Genomic DNA, 19,031 nt, shown 5'->3' with positions numbered 1-19,031 from the left:
GAATCTGCTTATGAATTAGAGAGGCATCCATAGAACATCTTTTGGATCCAGTCTTCTAACTTGCTGGGAACTGCCCTCTTTCTCTGTATTCTGGAAATTTGGAGCCGACACCTCAATCCATATGAAGAAGATACAGTCTTCCTAAACTGTGACACTCTTGTCTCCTCTTAGGGATAGACATTCATTCTGGCGACATGCTGGGGACCAAACTGGACCAATGAGACTCCTCCCCTTGAGATTTGGAATTGAGACCAAAGATTTCAACTCTTCTTGAACACAGGAGATATAATCTAGTGAGGGAGTTGTTGATGGTGAATACTTTCTGCTCCATGTCCTAGAAAACAGGGACAGGCAGTGTGCAGAGACTTGGAGGGGAAGCAGAGACTTGCGAAGGAGGGCCTCTTGGTTTCCCGATGGTGTGTGGGGCCTTGTTTCCAGCTGGCCATTGAGACCTGCTGTTTCTCTGTCCTTGGGTTCTGTGAGGCAAACTCATTGCTTATTGTAAATCCCCCATTCCCCACCAGTCTAGGTCACTTGGTTCTTGAGGACTAAACTCTGACTTTTTTTTCTTATCTTGCCCAGATTCCTACCTAAGGGGCCTGGGGAGTCACGCCCTGCAAACCATAAAGTTTCATCAAAGTGATTTTATTTAACCCTCTAGAACATGACCTTCTTTCTCACCTGACTCTGGCGTAACATCACATAACAAATAAAGAAAAAAATCAAAATATTTTAAACCCCAAGTGTATTTCCTTGTCATATTCTTGAAATGGCCCTGCAAAGGTGTCTCTTGTGGGAAAAATCTACATTCTGTAGAGAACCACCTTTCCCTTTTTTTTCTTTTCAGATCCAGGAGATAATCAACTAAGAGTCAGGCACCCTGTTAAGTCTGATAAAAAAAACATTTTACAACCTCTTCTCTCTGAAGCCTGCTAGCTAAAAGCTTCCTCTGCACAATAAAACTTTGGTCTCCTCACTTCTGGGTGCAGTGGCTTACACCTGTAATCCTAGCACTTTGGGAGGCTGAGGCGGGCGGATCACCTGAGGTTAGGAGTTCGAGACCAGTCTGGCCAACACAGTGAAACCCTGTCTCTACAAAAAATACAAAAATTAGCTGGGCATGGTGGTGGGTGCCTGTAGTCCCAGCTACCTGGGTAGCTGAGGTGGGAGAATCACTTGAAATTGGGAGGCAGAGGTTGCAGTGTGCTGAGATCTCGCCATTGCCCACTAGCCTGGGTGACAGAGGGAGACTCTGTCTCAAAAACAAAACAAAACAAAAAGCACCAAAAAGCTTTTATCTCCACAATCCAACCCAAACATTTTCTTTCTATCGATCCCATGTCCTTAGACAAACTCAACCAACTGTCAAACAGAAAATGTTTAAATGTACCTATAGCTGGGAAACTCCCCCCAACCCTCCATCCCCCAAGTTGTCCCGCCTATCTGAACCAGACCAATATACATCTTAAATGCATTTGATTGATGTCTCATGTCTCCCTAAATTGTGTAAAACCAGGCTATGCCCTAATCACCTTGGGCATGTGTTCTCAGGATCTCCTGAGGGCTGTGTCATGGGCCATGGTCAGTCATATTTGGCTCAGAATAAATCTCTTCAAAATATTTTACAGAGTTTCACTCCTTTTGTCAACAGTCTCTATCATTTGCCATCAAATGTTCTAACAAATATACTTTTTGAAAAGTAAGTTTTAGGCTTCCTAGGCCTGCCACTTTCTCTCCAACTGCCCATGAGAAATCTCAGAAAAACAAAGAGGAGGAAGAGTTTCTTCCCTAACAGAGAAGCAGACACTGTTTAGCAGCATAAAGGTATTTCTGATAAAGGTATGAATCAAGAAGGTTCACAAAAGTACCGGTCTTAATATTCTGTTCAGTTTAGAGACACATGTAAAAATGTGTAACCTTGTTCGCCTTTCTGTTATTAAAAACTCTCTTTGAAAGATATTTGTACAAAGGAGCCTTTTCAGAGGGGCAAGTTCCTCTGAAGTTTCTCTATGTCCTCCGGCAGTCTGCAATTCTAATTGGTTGTCTTAGTAACTTGTTTCCCTAGTAATTGTCAAACTGACATCTCTACTATTTAAAAGGCAATTAAATGTTTGCCAGATTTCTTTGTTAAGCCAGAAGAGGAGTTTAAAATGGCTTTTCCCTTTCCTTTATGGTCAAATGAAGAGCACATTTATGACTCTCTGGGTTTCCTTTTTCAAATAGGTGAAAGTTTTTGTCTCATTAACTAGAATCAGTTGAGCTTTGTAACTACTTCCCATTCTTATCGCTTCCCATTTTTTATTGCTATCACACCATTTATTTTCATTAACTGATCCCTAATACTGGGAAATGCATTTAAACTCCATGAGTCCTTATTTCCTATTTTTTCCCACATCATATTTAAAAGATGAGCGTTTTCATTTCTGTAGCATGGGCTTGCTGTGTAATAGGATTCTCAGGTGCTGAGCATGAGTGCTACTTGAAAACTAATTTGATTTTGTGGTCTCTTGGGGAAGTGAAAAACTCTCTGCAAAATTTTGTTTTGTCAAGAAAGCAAACTCATTTTTGGGTGCATGTCCAAATAATATTTATTTTATCTCATGCGTTTGAGTGGTGCCTTCTGGATTTTAGAGATTTGCCTGGTTCTAGGGGGTTTTGTATGATATGTAATTCAGGGCTGGTAACACAAAGTGAAGAAAGGAAAGTTACTGGTGAATTGGAGCCTTGTACCTTTGATGAAACTGGTCCAGAGTACCCCTTAAATGAAGCCTCCTTAGGGCTCCTAAAATGCTCATTTTTTGGTCACTATTATCACTCTTTTCTCTTCTTTTTTTTGGTCACTATTGACACTCTTTTCTTCATCATCCTTGGTCCACACTTGATTATTTACCTATCACATAATACTCAGCCAGGCAATTAAGGAGGCACAAAGCTATTGTGACATGTGTGGGGAATCTTGATACACACATGATATACACAAAGACAATCTGACTCACAGACTCTAATTTCTTCATGGTGTTTCAGTCTATATAGAACGCTCTCTTACATCTCCTGACTTCTTAAAAAGTGAGATTTTTTTCCTCTCATCATTTTTCAAGGTTAACTTTTGAGTTCAGAATGAAGTTCATTTTGTGGAAGCTTGTAACATTCTGTATAATGGTATCATTCAATGAGTTTCTTACTCACTGAAACTTTTCTTAACTGGTCCCTCATTTTCCTGGGTATGTAGGCTCTGGATAATTCCCTTGATTTTTCTCCTTATTAAAAATAGTTTCCCAGTCAGCCATGGTAGCTGAGGCCTATAATCCCAGCACTTTGGGAGGCCAAGGCGGGCGGATCACTTGTGGTCAGGAGTTCAAGAACAGCCTGGCCAACATGGCAACCCCATCTCTACTAAAAATACAAAAATAAGCTGGGCATGGTGGCGCATGTCTGTAGTCCCAGCTACTCAGGAGGCTGAGACAGGAGAATTGCTTGAACCCAGGAAAGAGGTTGCAGTGAGTTGAAAGAGGACAGTTGTGCCACTGCCCTCCAGCCTTGGGGACAGAATGAGACTCTCTCTTAAAAAAACAAAAAAAGAATTTCCCAATTGTTGGTCCCACAAGGTCACATAGATAGTGGATGAGGAAATCAGAATTTGAAACCATGCAATGTGTTTCTAGAGCATGGAATCTTAGTCATTGCAGTATATATCAAATAAAGGATGGAAATGGGATGGGGAGGAAGCATGGCATCAAGTATAGGGGGCAGGTTACAGGGTAGTTGTTCCAAACATAGTTCAAGGCTTCTCCTGGCCCCCCAAAAATAATGGACAGAGTAGATACAGTTTTATGTCTTTTTTTTTTTTTTTTTTTGACAGAGTCTCGCTCTGTCACCAGGCTGGAGTGCAGTGGCACAATTTTGGCTCACTGCAGCCTTGATCTCCAGGACTCAAAAAATCCTCCCACCTCAGCCTCCCAAGTAGCTGGGACTACAGGCACACACAATCACAATCGGCTGATTTTTTTTTTTTTTGCCTTGCTATGTTGCCCAGGCTGATCTCTAACTCCTGTACTTATGCAATCCTCCTGTCTCGGCCTCCTATGCACACGCACACACAGAGAGAAATTCTCTATTTGACATGTGCTGCAATTAGCTCTTTAAAAATGACCAGAGTGTGCAAACTTCCCTTGTTTTTAGTTCTTTCCTCCCAGGTCTTCCTAGTCCTTCCTTATTTCTTGTAGGAATCCTGATAAACCTGTTCCAGTTACAATTGCTCTGTAAACCACCACAAACTTATTGGTGTAAAACAACAGCAACTATTTTATTATCTCTTGTGGTATCTACAGGTCAGGCTCAGGGTTTCTCATGCTAGTGCAGGCTCACAGTAACTGAAAATGTAAGAGCAGATTGGAACAGGGAACGGAGGACTAAAACAGCTGTGGGCTATGAAGGCATTTCTCTCTCTCTTCACCTAGCCTCTGAGTTTCTCCATGTGGTCTTTCTGCATGAGTTAGTCTGGGTGTTCTCACATCATCATGGCCTTATGGTATTTGGACCATATACCCTAAGTTCAGAACACTCAGTTCAAAACGGAGTGTTCCAGCCAAAAAAACAGAAGCTGCATAACATTTAATGACTCAGCTTCAGAAGTCATATAGTGTCACTTCCACTGCATCCTACCGGTCACAAGCAAGTCATAAGCCTGCCCAGATCTGAGCTACTGATGAGGCAAAGTTCCAAGAGCATCAGACAATGCTATATATTTTTTATTGTTACAGATATTTAAAATAACTGAAGAGGAGAAAATAATCCATTATATATACTTAATTGTCTACAACGTCTTCATTTCTGAGGTTCCACGTTTTGCTATGGTATCATTGTACTCTCATGTGAAGAACTTCTTTTAGTATTCCTCTTAGAGCAGGTGCTCTGGCAAAGAATGCTGTCCTTCCTCTGAGAATATCTTTGTTTTACTGTCATCCCCAAAGTATATTTTCACTTGATATAGAATTCTGAGTTGATAGTTCTCTTCTTTTACCCCTTTGAAAAATATTACTCCACTTCCTTCTAGCTTCCATGATTTCTGGTGAGAAATGTGCAATCATTAAACTTACTGATCCTCCACTTGCAATGTATTCTTTTACCTCTGGCTACTTTCAGCCGTGTGATTATGATGTATCAAAGCATGACTTTTTTTTTTTAGTTTATCTTGTTTGAGGTTTTCTTAGCTTCCTTTATTTGTACCTTTATATCTTTCATCAAATCTGGAAAGTTTTCAACTTTTATCGAAATAATTTTTTTCTGTGTGACATCCTTCCTTCTCTCCTTCTAATATTATAATGATATAAATATTATAACTTTGGTATTGTTTCACAGGTCTTTGAGGTATCGTTTATTAAAAAACAAAAAAAAAACTTTACATTGTTCAGAGAGGGTAATTTCAATTGACCTATCTTCAAATTCACTGAGTTTTCCTCTGTCATCTTCATTCTGTTGTGGAGTCCATCTAGTGAATTCTAAATTTTATTTTGTTTTTCATACCCAAAATTTCCGTTTAGTGGGTTTTTTGGTTTGTTTTTATTTTTATATCTTCTTTGAAGACTTTATATCTTTCCACTGTTTTAAAGAGAACTTGTGGATTTGATAAAGAAAACATGGTACACCATGAAATACTATGCAGACATAAAAAAGAATGAAATCATGTTCTTTGCAGCAACGTGGATACAGATAGAGGCCATTATCCTAAGCAAATTAATGCAGGAACAGAAAAGCAATTACTGCATGTTCTCATTTATAACTGGAAGCTAAACAGTGGTATTCATGGACATAAAGATGGCAACATAGACATTCAGGACTACTAGAGGGGCAAGAGAGGGAGGGGGACAAGGGTTGAAAAATTAGCTATTGGGTATTATGCTTAGGACTTGGGTGACATGATCAATTGTACCCAAAACCTCAGTATCCCACAGTATACACAGGTAACAAACCTGCACATGTACCCCCTAAATCTAAAATAAAAGTTGACATTTTTTTTTTAAAGAGTGTTTGTTCTTATCTCTTGAAGTGTGATTATAAAAGCTGTCTTAGAATTCTAACATCTATATAATCTTGGAGTTAACAACTAGTAATTGTCTTCTCTCTTGTGAAATGTTGAGACTCGCCTGATTCTTCATGCGCTAAGTAATTTTGGATTATGTATTGAATATCTTGACTATTAAGTTATATGACTGAATCCTGATTAAATCCTATGAAATAGTTTTTTATTTTTGTAGTTAATCAACCTTTAAATCTTATGAAATAGTTTTTTATTTTTGTAGTTAATCAACCTTTAAATCCTATGAAATAGATTTTTTAAAAAAAATTTTGTAGTTAATCAACCCAGTCAGGTTTAGACTACAAGTTCCTACTATCCTCCTGTGGCCAAATTTCTAATTCAGTTCCGTTTTCGTATCTTTACAGTGCTATTTGGATTTTTCCGAGGTCTAGGCCGCCTCATAGCCAGTCTTGGACTTGTGTAGTGGCCTACCCTATAGTTCAGTTATCAAATCCTTTAGCATGTTATTCAGGATCATTCAGCATGCTATTCAAGGTGAATTTGCACCTTGGGGGTTAGCCCAGAAATTTGTACAATTTTATAGGATTATTTTCTTGAGTTTTGTTATTTTCACAGTCATCTTGATACTTTCAAGCTCCTAGCATACCCCCTTCCTGGTTCATTGGCTTTTGATTCCTTGCTCTGCTGTGCACAGCATTTCCATTTGGGGCTAAGCAGTGAGAAAATATATAGAGAAAAATAGAGAAATATATAGATAAATCAAAATATATAGTCTCACATTCTTGAGACTATAGTTCCTTTGATCATAATACATAATTCTCTTGGAGTTTTAGACACCAGTGTGGCTGCTTCTCTTGTTACAAGATTGCCAGAAGACTGGTACAAAAGAGAATGAAAAATGGGCGGGGGTGGGGAACCAGAAAATTTTCTCTACTCTCTCTGACCCATAAGGACCATCCTTTCCACTCTTTGGACCAAAATAGAGGACTCCTCTTGGAGTATTTTCTTTTTGCACCCATTGTGCAGTTCCAGATTTCAGACTGCCTTTGAGTCCAGGACAGGAGATACTGGAGGAGGGATAACAAGAAACTTAGCACCTGTTCGTTAGTACTTGAAGTTCTGGATTCCTTCCCCAGTCTGTCATGCCCATACACTTTCCAGAGTCCTTAGATAACTGCTCTGTGCATTCTGTCCAGAGTTTTTAGTTGCATTCAGTGGGAGAGAGAGGATAAAGTACACTTACTTTACTGTGATACTGTTTAATAGCTAATACCTGCTTTTTCTTCTCTTGGGCTTTCTTTTTCTATTATTATTTGAGTTAGATTTTTAATCTGCTCTATTATCAAAGCTTGTGGAACCATTTGGATAATAGAGCAGATTAAATTCTATGATTTGTTGTGTTGGTACTGTGTTAACACTACACTGCCATATTGCTGCCAACAGGGCTTTTATTTGCAATTGCATTCATAAAGGTTATTTAACATCGTTTTCTCTAGTGAAATAGTAAACAACAATGAAAATAAAAACTACCTCTTAATCTGCAAAACCAAACCAAATAAAAATATCAAAAGATTCTTGGATCTGTAAAGTATCAGTGTTCCTGGGTCTTATTTGGAAACATATAATAAAGAAACTGCCTAGATTAAAACAAAAATTATGTTGGATTGTTATGGTTTAAATTTTTGTTCCCACCCAAATTTCATGTTGAATTGTAATCCCCAGTGTTGCTGAAGGGGCTTGGTTAGGGGTGATTGGATCATGGGGTGGATTTCCTGTTCTCGTGACAGTGAATGAGTTCTCATGAGATTTGGTTGTTTACAAGTATGTTGCACCTCACCCTGCTCTCTCTCTTTCTCCAGCTGCGTAAGACATGCCTGCTTCCCCTTTGCCTTCTGCCATTATTATAAGTTTTCTGAGGCTTCCCAACCATGTTTCCTATACAGCCTGTGGAACTATGGGTTGATTAAACCTCTTTTCATTATAAATTACTCAATCTCAAGTAGTTCTTTATAGCAATGCAAGAATGGACTAATACATGGATTTTTTGGATTCTGGAGATTTACTGCTATGGATTTCACATGAGTTTGCCTATTTTGATTAAAATGTGGCTATTGTTTGTCTTTCTGTCTCTGCTTTGTTTCATATTTCAACCTCTGGCTCTTACTATTAACATCTATTTGCCCTTTGAAATCACCCTTCTTGGTCCTGCTGCTATCCCACTACATTCTACCACTCAGTTGGTACTAGGGTGATGGTGGAATCATAGGCCTCCAATGAACCTCAAAAGCTACCTAGTCCAATCTCCTATCTGATACAATGGCTAATTACTCTCTGAAAAGAAGTCTCTATTATTTAATTGACCTTCTCTTCAAATTTCAATTCATTTTTTAAAAATGTGAACTCTAGCAAATTTATACAGAATAAGTACACATCACTTATTTTTAACAATCATAAATGTTTTTGCCGAAACTACTATTTTGAGTTTACCCAAAAAACTCAATAATATAATAACAATTATTTTCAATGAGTTGCTGGTTTAAGTGAAACAATATGACTATATACAGAAGAAAAGGACAGGCACAGGTCTATAATATCAGTAAGTGCTGAAGGAAAAGGAAGCCTCGAGAATGTTTAGTCAGAACCTCTGCTGGGTGGTATAGTCTTTAAGCTTTCCCTTGAAGAGAGTGGCTCAGCTGGAGAGATGGAATTGAGATTAGGGGAGGGGACTTCAGGCAGAAATGGAACAACCAGATCTAGACTCACAGTGGGAATAAGAAAAGTACGAATAACACAAAGTGAAGGAATGGAAATGAGTGGCACTGATATATGTCCTACTCTGAAAGGTAAAAAGACACAGAATTCCAATAGCCAATCTCCACCTTTCCAGAAGGTCAAGAAACATATTTGGAAGGAATACAAAGCATATGGGCCTGGGATTTAGGAGTGAGAAAGCATCACATTTTAGGATGGGGGATGATTAAATGTTCAGCCTTGCCATTGGATCAACCTGGATTTAAAGTTTAGGTCTTTTTCCCGCTGGCTGTGTGACCTCTCTCAGGAAAGGTCCTGTGTTTCCTCACTAGGAAAGTTATGCCTACCTCATAGGCTCATCGTAAAGACTAAATAACATGTTTGTAAAATACTCAGAGCAATGGCTGGCACAAAGTAAGCACTCAGTAAATGGTAGCTCTTCTTATTTTGATGGAAGCTCTGAAGTGTTTGAAGATGGGCTTTTCCTCCTCATTTCCACAGCAATTCATTAAGGAAATGCTTTCCAACTTGGAAACTTTTGTCTTCATTATTATTATTTTTATTATCATTATCTTTTGAGACAGGGTCTTGCTCTGTCACCCAGGCTGGAGTGTGGTGGCACAACCACAGTTCACTGCAGCCTTGACTTCCTGGGCTCAAGTGATCCTCCCGCCTTAGCTTCCCAGGTAACTGAGACTACAGGCATGTGCCATCACACCTGGCTAATTTTCATATTTTTTGTGGAGAGAGAGTTTTGGGTTTCTCCATGTTGCTCAGACTAGTCTTGAACTCCTGGACTCAAGCGATTCTCCTGCCTCCCTCCCAAAGTGCTGCGATTACAGGCTTATAGGAGTGAGCCACCATGCCTGGCCTCCTATAACTTAATGTTATATAAGCATTCCTATAACTCAATGTTCCAAATAGTCTGACAGAGATTTATTTGCAACTTTAATACCACTCCTGACAGAAGGTAGGTGCTACAACAAAAGAGGAATAAGGTGAACATAATTTAAAGAGCATATTGAGATAAGTAATTTATGACTTAAATTATGGTTCTGAACACTGCACCAACTATGACTGTGTGCTGATGATGTGTCCATTCTTCTACTCCAACTGGTTACCATTAAATCCCCTCACCTGTTGTGCGTGGACTGTCCTTTCAGCAGAAGTGCCTGGAATTACTTTGTTTCTACATTAAAATTTTACAGTGTTCAACTGGTATCCTGAAATCTTTGCAAGGAGTTACATGCTGTTTCAAAGATTCATTAGGCAATGGACTATTTGAATTTAGAAGTGCATTTTCCTGTAAAAACTTGATTTAAACAATTTACTTCTGAGGTGAGTCCACCAACTGAATCCATAATGCAACTGAAAAATTAAATATTTTAAAATAGAAAGGGAATTTTAAAAACTATGATGTATAGGGCCGAGCGCGGTGGCACACGCCTGTAATCCCAACATTTTGGGAGGCCGAAGTGGGTGGATCACGAGGTCAGGTCAGGAGCTCGAGACCATCCTGGCCAACATGGTGAAACCCCGTCTGTACTAAAAATACAAAAAAAAATTACCTGGGTGTGGTAGTGCATACCTGTAGTCCCAGCTACTCAGGAGGCTGAGGCAGGAGAATAGCTTGAACCCAGGAGGCGTAGATTGCAGTGAGCCGAGATCACTACACCGCACTACAGCCTGGGCGACAGTGCAAGACTGTCTCAAAACAAAACAAAACAAAACAAAACAAAACAAAACAAAAAACTATGATGTAATATTGGCTATTAAGCAGAATAGAAAAATAGCATTTGTCATTGAAACAGTAGCCCCAGGTTCAGTCCTCTGCTCAGCTACTCTTTGGTTGTGTGAATCTGACCAGATCATTATTCCTCTCCATTCCACAATTTCTTCATCTGCAAATGAAAGCGTGGGAAGACTTTTAAAAAGTATTTCCTATTCTTATACCCACTACAAGGAACTGAAAGAAGCTAATTATAGAAGGAAACTGTATACAGTGAAACTAAGAAAGGCTCTAACCTCATGCTACTAACTCATCAGCATCATCCACAAAGATCATCATCCACAAAGAACATCACGTGAAGTGACCAAAAGAGAAGCAGGGTTCTGATGCAGGACTCTCTTGCTCCTGGACACAATGCAAACTAGAGATGAGACTGAAGCACTTCTAATTCTGTCCAGTTTAGAGGAATGAGGGCTTCAAAGAAACAGTGGGCTTCAGGAAAGACAGCAAACATTCTACTTTGAAACATTCCCATGCTTAAACATCTCCAAGAGTCCTATTTAGGTTGGATTTGAGGAGAGATATTCATTAGAAGGGGGCCTTAAAGCTGATTTTGAAAAGTACTATACATCAGACTGAGTAAATGTCAAAGGTCAATATCAAAGAACCGGGGAGAGGGCACTAATAAAATTATGGGGCCAAGAGTCCCCAGGCACCCCTTGGTTCCGCCATAGATGGAAATAATGGGACAGGAGGAGGAAGCCTTCAATAAAGGAGAAACTTTTTTATTCTTTTTAGAAATCACTTGGAGTGCAGTCATTGGAAAAACTCTGAAAGGCCACTGAAGCCTCAAGCTCAGATCAGCTGACAGCTGTGCAGCCCTTTGTGTCTCAGTGTCCCTAGTGTGACAAGACAAGGGGAACTTGAGGCCACAGAAACCCAGCAGCTAACCCATCTCATAGTGGGGAGGAGGGAATAGAAATGTGCCACGCCCAATTGTTGAGGGAGCCCACATCAGCTACAAACACAGGCCTTTCTTTATGATAAGAGCAGGGGAAAATTCCCAGCAGACTGGAGAAAAATGAAGAATCAAGAAAGAGGTCCAGCCAGGCAATCAGCAAATGGCTTCCTGTGAAATAGATTTGGGGCATCAAACAGTGGAGAACTGTAAACAAAATGGTTGAACTCTCAATGATCTCTAAGTCTCCTTCCCACTCTAATATCCTGAGGGTCAACGCATAAGAAATCTTTATCACAAATTTTGATACTTATAGAAACACAGATTTAAGTGGAAAAGATTGAAGGTGGTAAGCGAGAACCTTCATTCAGAATCTTGTGGTGATTCTGAGGGGGGCTTTGAGCACTTGCAAACACTTTGGATTCAAGGGTTTTGTTATCACTGATTCTACCCGCAACATGAAGGCTCTCCTAACAGGGTGTAGAGCTGTCCAATGAGGAGCACAACTTACTCTCTGTGGCCCACAAAACATCGTTGAAGGCTGCAGGTCCACCTGGAGGGTATCTTGAGCATTGAGCAAAAAACCAACACCTCTGACAAGAAGCTGCAGCTGATCAAGAACTATTGGGAGTGAGCTTCAAATCACTGAGAAAAAAACAAAAAACAAACAAAAAAACAACAGAAAACTAATGGGAGAAAGTAAAGTCTGAACTGAGATCCATACATATTACTGTCCTGCAATTTTTGGATAAGTATTTACTATCCAATGTAACTAATCTAGAGAGTATGATCTTTATCAAAAATGATGGGAGATTACTTCCAGTACCTTTGTTGCACATGGTGATGGTTGAAACAAATAACAGATAATTCCCAAGGAGCTTCCAAAGAGGCATTTGATATAATAAAGAGATATAATCCATATACCCAACCTATCTGGCTGTTAACTTTTCTGTACTTTACTATGAGATCCTTAATAACCCAGAGCTTGCCTGTGAACTGACTAAAATGACTTTTTTTTTTTGAGATGGAGTCTCTCTCTGTCACACAGGCTGGAATGCTGTGGCATGACCTCAGTTCACTGGAACCTCCACCTCCCGGGTTCAAGTAATTCTTCTGCCTCAGCCTCCCAAATAGCTGAGACTACAGACGCACACCACCATACCTGGCTAATTTTCATATATTTAGTAGAGATGAGGTTTCACCATGTTGGCCAGGGTGGTCTTGATCTCTTGACCTCATGATCCACCTACCTCAGCCTCCCAAAGTGCTGGGCTTACCGGCGTGAGCCACTGTGCCCAGCCTAAAACCACTTTTGATGAAGCCATAGAAGAAAAAAACCATCAAAAACCACTTTTGATGACACCACCTTTATCATGCAGTTGCTTATAGAGACAACCTAACATTATGGCCATCAGTGCAAGAGAAGAATATGATGTGGCAGAAGAGACAGAAAAGAAAATGCATACAAGGTGTGATCTTTCTTCCCTTCAGGAAACTTGTACACATCTCTGTTGCCTTTTCCACTTGGATTTCCTGAAGCAAAGAAACTTATTCATGCGTATGGGATCAACTGTTTATAGTCTTTTCACAATGTAGCTTTGGGAAAATTCCGTTCCTTCCGTTTGTCCTGGCCCTCCTGGTGTACAGTTACTGCTATAGAAAAGTGTTAATGGCTTCATTTCATATAAAATATTAGTAACTTCCACTTATACGGTAGACTAAAAATGTACTTGATATTTAAGTAATCTGAACTAATTCTGCAAGCGATTATGTTTTGTACTACCGTAAAGATCTGAAAATGTAGTTAATTACAATTCAAGAGTATTCTATGTAACTTCTTAATTTCTTCATTCCCTCCCTTAATCTTTTTCAAGAGTTTCCTTTCAGTATGGAACTTTTCCATGCTCTTAACATATTCCTTGTTAGTATGAATCCAGAAGTATTAGAGCAAATGAAAAAGCAGTTCACATTTCTGGCCTGGGGGGGAATTGAAATGTCTCCTATATGTTAGTTTATGGAGGTCATGTATATCCATAACAACAGTGAGTTTTCTTTTCATTTGCTGCTGTTTAAATTGACACCTTCCCTTCCCGATAAAAATTCATGTACACCTCTTGTCTTTTACTTCTTGTATTCACCCTACTATGTAGTAGAAGTATTATGTTGCTGTGAGGATACACATATTTCTTTTGGCAAATTAAAGTGCATAGCATTACTTAATACCATAGAAAGCAGAAATAAATTACACAAGTCCAATGCTAAAACTTTAGTACTTTTCCATGCAGATTTGTGCATGTGTGGGAGGGTGTCCATTTCATCTAGTGCTTGTTATTCAGAGTTGGACTGGCGTTTTATGTTGCTAATGCACTGTGGTTCCAAAAAAGCCTTGCAAAAATGTTATGCCCTGTGTAATAGCAGAGTAGCATAAAATAAACTTACACTTTATAAGGTGTTTACTATTGCTTTGTAACAATTGCCTACTCATATTTTAAGGAATAGATGAGTTCACTGCTTTCTGAAGTTTAACATAGTTCCCTTTGTATTTTATGCAAAGTGTGGTAATGATACCCATAGTTCTGCATTGTGATACCCTTGTCTAGTGAAACTCAGAAATGTAAAAAATTGTACTACATTTCTTAGAGTGTTTTAACATAGATCACTATGATAGGCTATTCCTAAGATATATATTATACATGTTAAGTGTTATATGGAATAAAGTGGACATTTTAAAGCTAGAATTAAAATGGAGTGTATGACAGAATCCTACTCGAAGAAATAAGATTATAGAAAAGGTACAGGGTCAGACAGTTCCTCATTCTGGTCAACAGGTGGCACTAGAGTAGCTTGGATGCCAAATAGAACAAAGGGCAGAAATAGACATGGATTAAGAAACAGCCTTTGGGTGAAAGTGTAGGAGAGGCAGGTGACTGACTGTTTACATTTCAATGTCTTATCTCTCTAAATTGTTCATTGTTTGAAGCTAGGCACACTTCTAGGTACAACTAAAAGTTGTACCTTGGACTTTTTTTGTGCCTTGGACTCTTATCTGAAAATGGATACAATAATAATGCCTACCTTATAGCATTATTGTGAACGATTGCAAGAATAATGAATTAACGCATGTCAGTGCAACAGTGCAGATTGCAGAGTAAGTGTTCAATATATGTCAATTATTATGACTCTGCACAATGACCATGAGGCACACATGGTAGAAATTCAAAAGATATTAGTGGATGCAGAATTGCACGGGATGCTCATAAGCCTGATGTTTATAACTCGAGACCACCTAGTATTAAAATATCCGTAAAACAGATTGGTAGGGGATTAATTGGGAATAATTACTGACTTTGGTAATGTGACTGTTTTAAATGTTTGTAACCTCAAGAGTTCACTAAAGTGGGGCCGGGCGCGGTGGCTCACGCCTGTAATCCCAGCACTTTGGGAGGCCGAGGCGGGTGGATCACGAGGTCAAGAGATCGAGACCATCCTGGTCAACATGGTGAAACCCCATCTCTACTAAAAATACAAAAAATTAGCTGGGCATGGTGGCGTGTGCCTGTAATCCCAGCTACTCAGGAGGCTGAGGCAGGAGAATTGCCTGAACCCAGGAGGCGGAGGTTGCGGTGAGCCGAGATCGCGCCATTGCACTCCAACCTGGGTAACAAGAGTGAAACTCTGTCTCAAAAAAATAAAAAATAAAAAGAGTTCACTAAGGTGGTATCTCTCTGAGTATTATTTAATTCATTGAGTCTTTTCAGAGATGTATTCTGAGGGAAATCTAAAACAGTAATAAATATTGCAAAGCCAGGCAATCCATTTTGGTGTGTTCCTTCAGCAAGAAGTGTCAGTCTCAAACGTGTTCAGCTCAGTCTAGACACAGGAAATGAAGGAAGACCTTCTGCTTTATGAATTCAGTTCCATAATTACCTAGAAGGTCACTCAAGATACGCAAAATGTTAGAAGAAAGAGGCTCAAACTGGTCTTGTTGCTCTAAGCTTAATATTCAGTGGAGCAGAGGGGAACTCTGGAGTACTTGCTCAGCCATCAAGCTGCACTTTCCCTTCCAGACTTTTGACTCTGTGAGTTCAGATCTTAGAGTAGGGCTTCTATCCAGCTTCCAGGTTTTCATGCCAATATTTCCTAAGAATGTAGCTCTGCACTCACCCCTAGTCAGGCCCTTGACAACCTGCCTATCCATTTATCACCCTGTTATCCTATTATCTGAACTGTGCTACTGTCCCCCAGATACTGAATGAGATCCTGCTTCAAACCCTATAGATCTTTCTGGAATGATTATCACTGCTTCTCTGACTATAAATAGTACTGTCACAGCCTAAATTCATCTGGCATTCCCCATGCCACTTTATTTACTTTTTTTTTTTTTTTTCATTTTTTTGAGATAGGGTCTTGCTCTGTTGCTCAGGCTAGAGGGCAGTGCACTCTAAAATGCTATGCACTTTAATTTGCCAAAAGAAATATGTGTATCCTCACAGCAACATAATACTTCTACTACATAGTAGGGTGAATACAAGAAGTAAAAGACAAGAGGTGATCATACCTTTGATTTCTGGGCCCAAGCATTCCTCCCACCTCAGCCTCCCAAATAGCTAGGTCTACAGGCAGGCACCACTATGTCTGACTAATTTTCAAATTTTTTGTAGAAATGGGGTCTTGTTATGTTGTCCAGGCTGGTCTTGAACTTTTAGCCTCAAGTGATTATCCTGCCTCAGCCTCCCAAAGTGCTGGAATTAAAGATGTAAGCCACCCTGTACACCCAGCCTCCACTCCACTTTAGACCCTACTATTGAGACTACTGACCATCCCTAGCAGAGGCAGGCCCAGCTGCTGTCTTTTACTATCCTTCCCTTCCCTTTCCTTCCCTTTGCCCATATTTACCTTCCTTTTTTTTTTTTTTTTTTTTTTGTTTCCCTACTGGCTCAGAAAACCTCATTCATAGCTGATAGGAAGGTAAGATTAGAAGGGAATAAGAAAAAAACAAATATTACAAGGAGGAAGAGTGATAAGAATACTTCGAGCTCCAGATATGTAAATACTATGCATAGGAAAGAGAAAATAAACAAAATGATTTTGAAATTTTAACACGAGGGAGGAAATATAATTTCATATAGAGGCAATATGAAAATATACCTCACATAGAGGCAATATGAAAATAAAATAGGATTTAATCCTGAGTCCTGCCTCTTTCACCTACAGGTGATATGACCTCGTGTAAGGTTAAGCTTTCTAGTTCTCTATTGAGTATATTCCTCAGCTGTACAATGAGGTTATAAATGGTTCATTTTGCAGGGTTGTTGTGAAGACTAAATAAGATGATGCATACGAAAATGCTCCATTTATAGTTGGCAATTGTCCTGCCTGTGTCTTAGATTAGAGGTTGATAGGTGAAACTATTGGCTGAATTTGATTCAAAGGCATATTTTGTTTTGCCTTGAGTTAGGGTCCCCCAGACCAGCTCCAGGTTTGATGATTCACTAGGATGACTTATAGGACTCACATATAGTAATACTCATGATTATGATTGGCAAAAGGATATAAAGCAAAATCAGCAAGGAAAAAGGCACATGGGTCAACATCCAGGATATACCAGCCACAGACTTTCAAGGGTCATCTCCCATGGAGTTTACACAGGATGTGCTCCATTGTCCCAACGAGTTGTGATAAAACATATGAAATGATACCAACCAGGAAATTCACTAGAGACTCAGTGCTCAGGGCTTTTATTGGAGTCTAGTAATGTAGGCCGCCTCTACCAGGCACATACCCAAATTTCAGAGTCCTAGAAGGAAAGCAGGTAGTCAGCATAAACCATGTTGTCTACACAAACAGTTTAGACGCAGCGAGTCACTCTTACCAGTTCTGGGAATGGTGGGAGCCCTCCTGAAATCCAAGTTCCCAGATGCCAGCCAAGGGCTGGCTTTGTAAGCAGGCCTTTCCAGTAATAAGCAGTTAGGGCTGCTACCTCAACTCTTTTTTGCACAGACCTGCACAGGGTTTGCATATGTTTTTATGTTTTGGTTTTTTTTAATTTATATTTTACTTAGTTGCCACTTTTTAAATATTAAGATATTTCACTCAAGATTTCCATCTTCATGTGAAAAATCAGATATTATGACAAAAATAGATTCATATTCCCACATGGCAACAATTGAGAGTCCCATTTATTAATTTATTTATATTTTTATATATATATATATATTTTGAGACAGAGTTTTGCTCTTGTTGCCCAGATTGTAGTGCATTGGGGCAATCTCGGCTCATTGCAACCTCCGTCTCCCAGATTCAAGTGATTGTCCTGCTTCAGCCTCCTAAGAAGCTGGAATTACACCTGTGTGCTCCCACACCTGGCTAATTTTTGCATTTTTATTAGAGATGGGGTTTCACCATGTTGGTCAGGCTGGTCTCGAACTCCTGACCTCAGGTGATCCACCCGCCTTGGCCTCCCAAAGTGCTGGGATTACGGGCATGAGCCACTATGCCTGGCTGATAGTCCCCTTTAGATAAGGCTTCATGTTCCTCCAAATTCCTCCTAGTCTCTGCCACTCCCAATAGTCTTTCCCACATTGAGCACCAACTGCCATTTACATCTTGCTTTTGTGAATCTGGCCTTGGCTGCTTGAACCAGAAATGGCCTATTGACCAGAGGACAAGAGAAAGAAGCTGGCATGTGGAATACCACTGAGTGATAATGAAGGATAATGCAAACATGTCATGGTTGGTGAATTCCTGTTGTCGAGGTCACCAAAATGCTAGGAAATCAGAACTCCTCTTTAGCACCCTCTATTACAGCAGTTACTTGTGGGTATTTTTGGATTGGTACGACAACACTTTCATTGCTATATATAATAAGCCCTCTTTATTTAAGCTAACTCCAGTCAGTCTTTGCTCCTGCCCACCTAAAGATCACTTACTGGAAAAGTGTTAATATAAATTAATTATTACATATATTGCCTGTTAGAACTTTGTAACTTGAAGTCATTGTTATTATCATCCCCACCAAGACTTGTGATCACAGACTAAAATATGTCATCAGAAAGGTAAATCTTGTTCAAAGGAAATAGATCCAATGAATATTCAAGTAGTTCTACATATCAATATGCCCTTTTATTTACTAAATCAACTACTATGTGATTAAATGAAATTTCACCTTTATATTACTAGCATCTAGAAAAGTACCAGCTGTGGAGTTGGATTCAATAAATGTTTTCTAACTTTATAAAGTTCACCTACAACAAGGTCTAGGAACCCAAGGATAGAAGTGATGAAAATCATTATGTTCATGCTAAAAAAGGGAAAATGCAAGTGATATAATTGCAGGAGTGTGCTGCATGCCACCCAAACATACGAATGTTCTAGATGCTTCTTTTCTTATTCCAGTTACAAAACTGGCACAGATACATGTTCCAGAGAAGGAACTGCAACAATTCCAATGTCTGTTGATAGGTTCATTCTATTAAAAGCAAAGAGTCTGAAAAGTTCTTTACTTGCTTCCTTGATAGTTTCTTTCCTCAGATGACTGAGGAAGCAATTAGGGGGTC

Source organism: Aotus nancymaae, unplaced genomic scaffold (assembly GCF_030222135.1).
Source record: "Aotus nancymaae isolate 86718 unplaced genomic scaffold, 86718_ANA_hifiasm-v0.15.2.pri h1tg000016l, whole genome shotgun sequence".
Lineage (NCBI taxonomy): Eukaryota > Metazoa > Chordata > Mammalia > Primates > Aotidae > Aotus > Aotus nancymaae.
Note: the sequence above shows the minus strand (reverse complement) of the source record.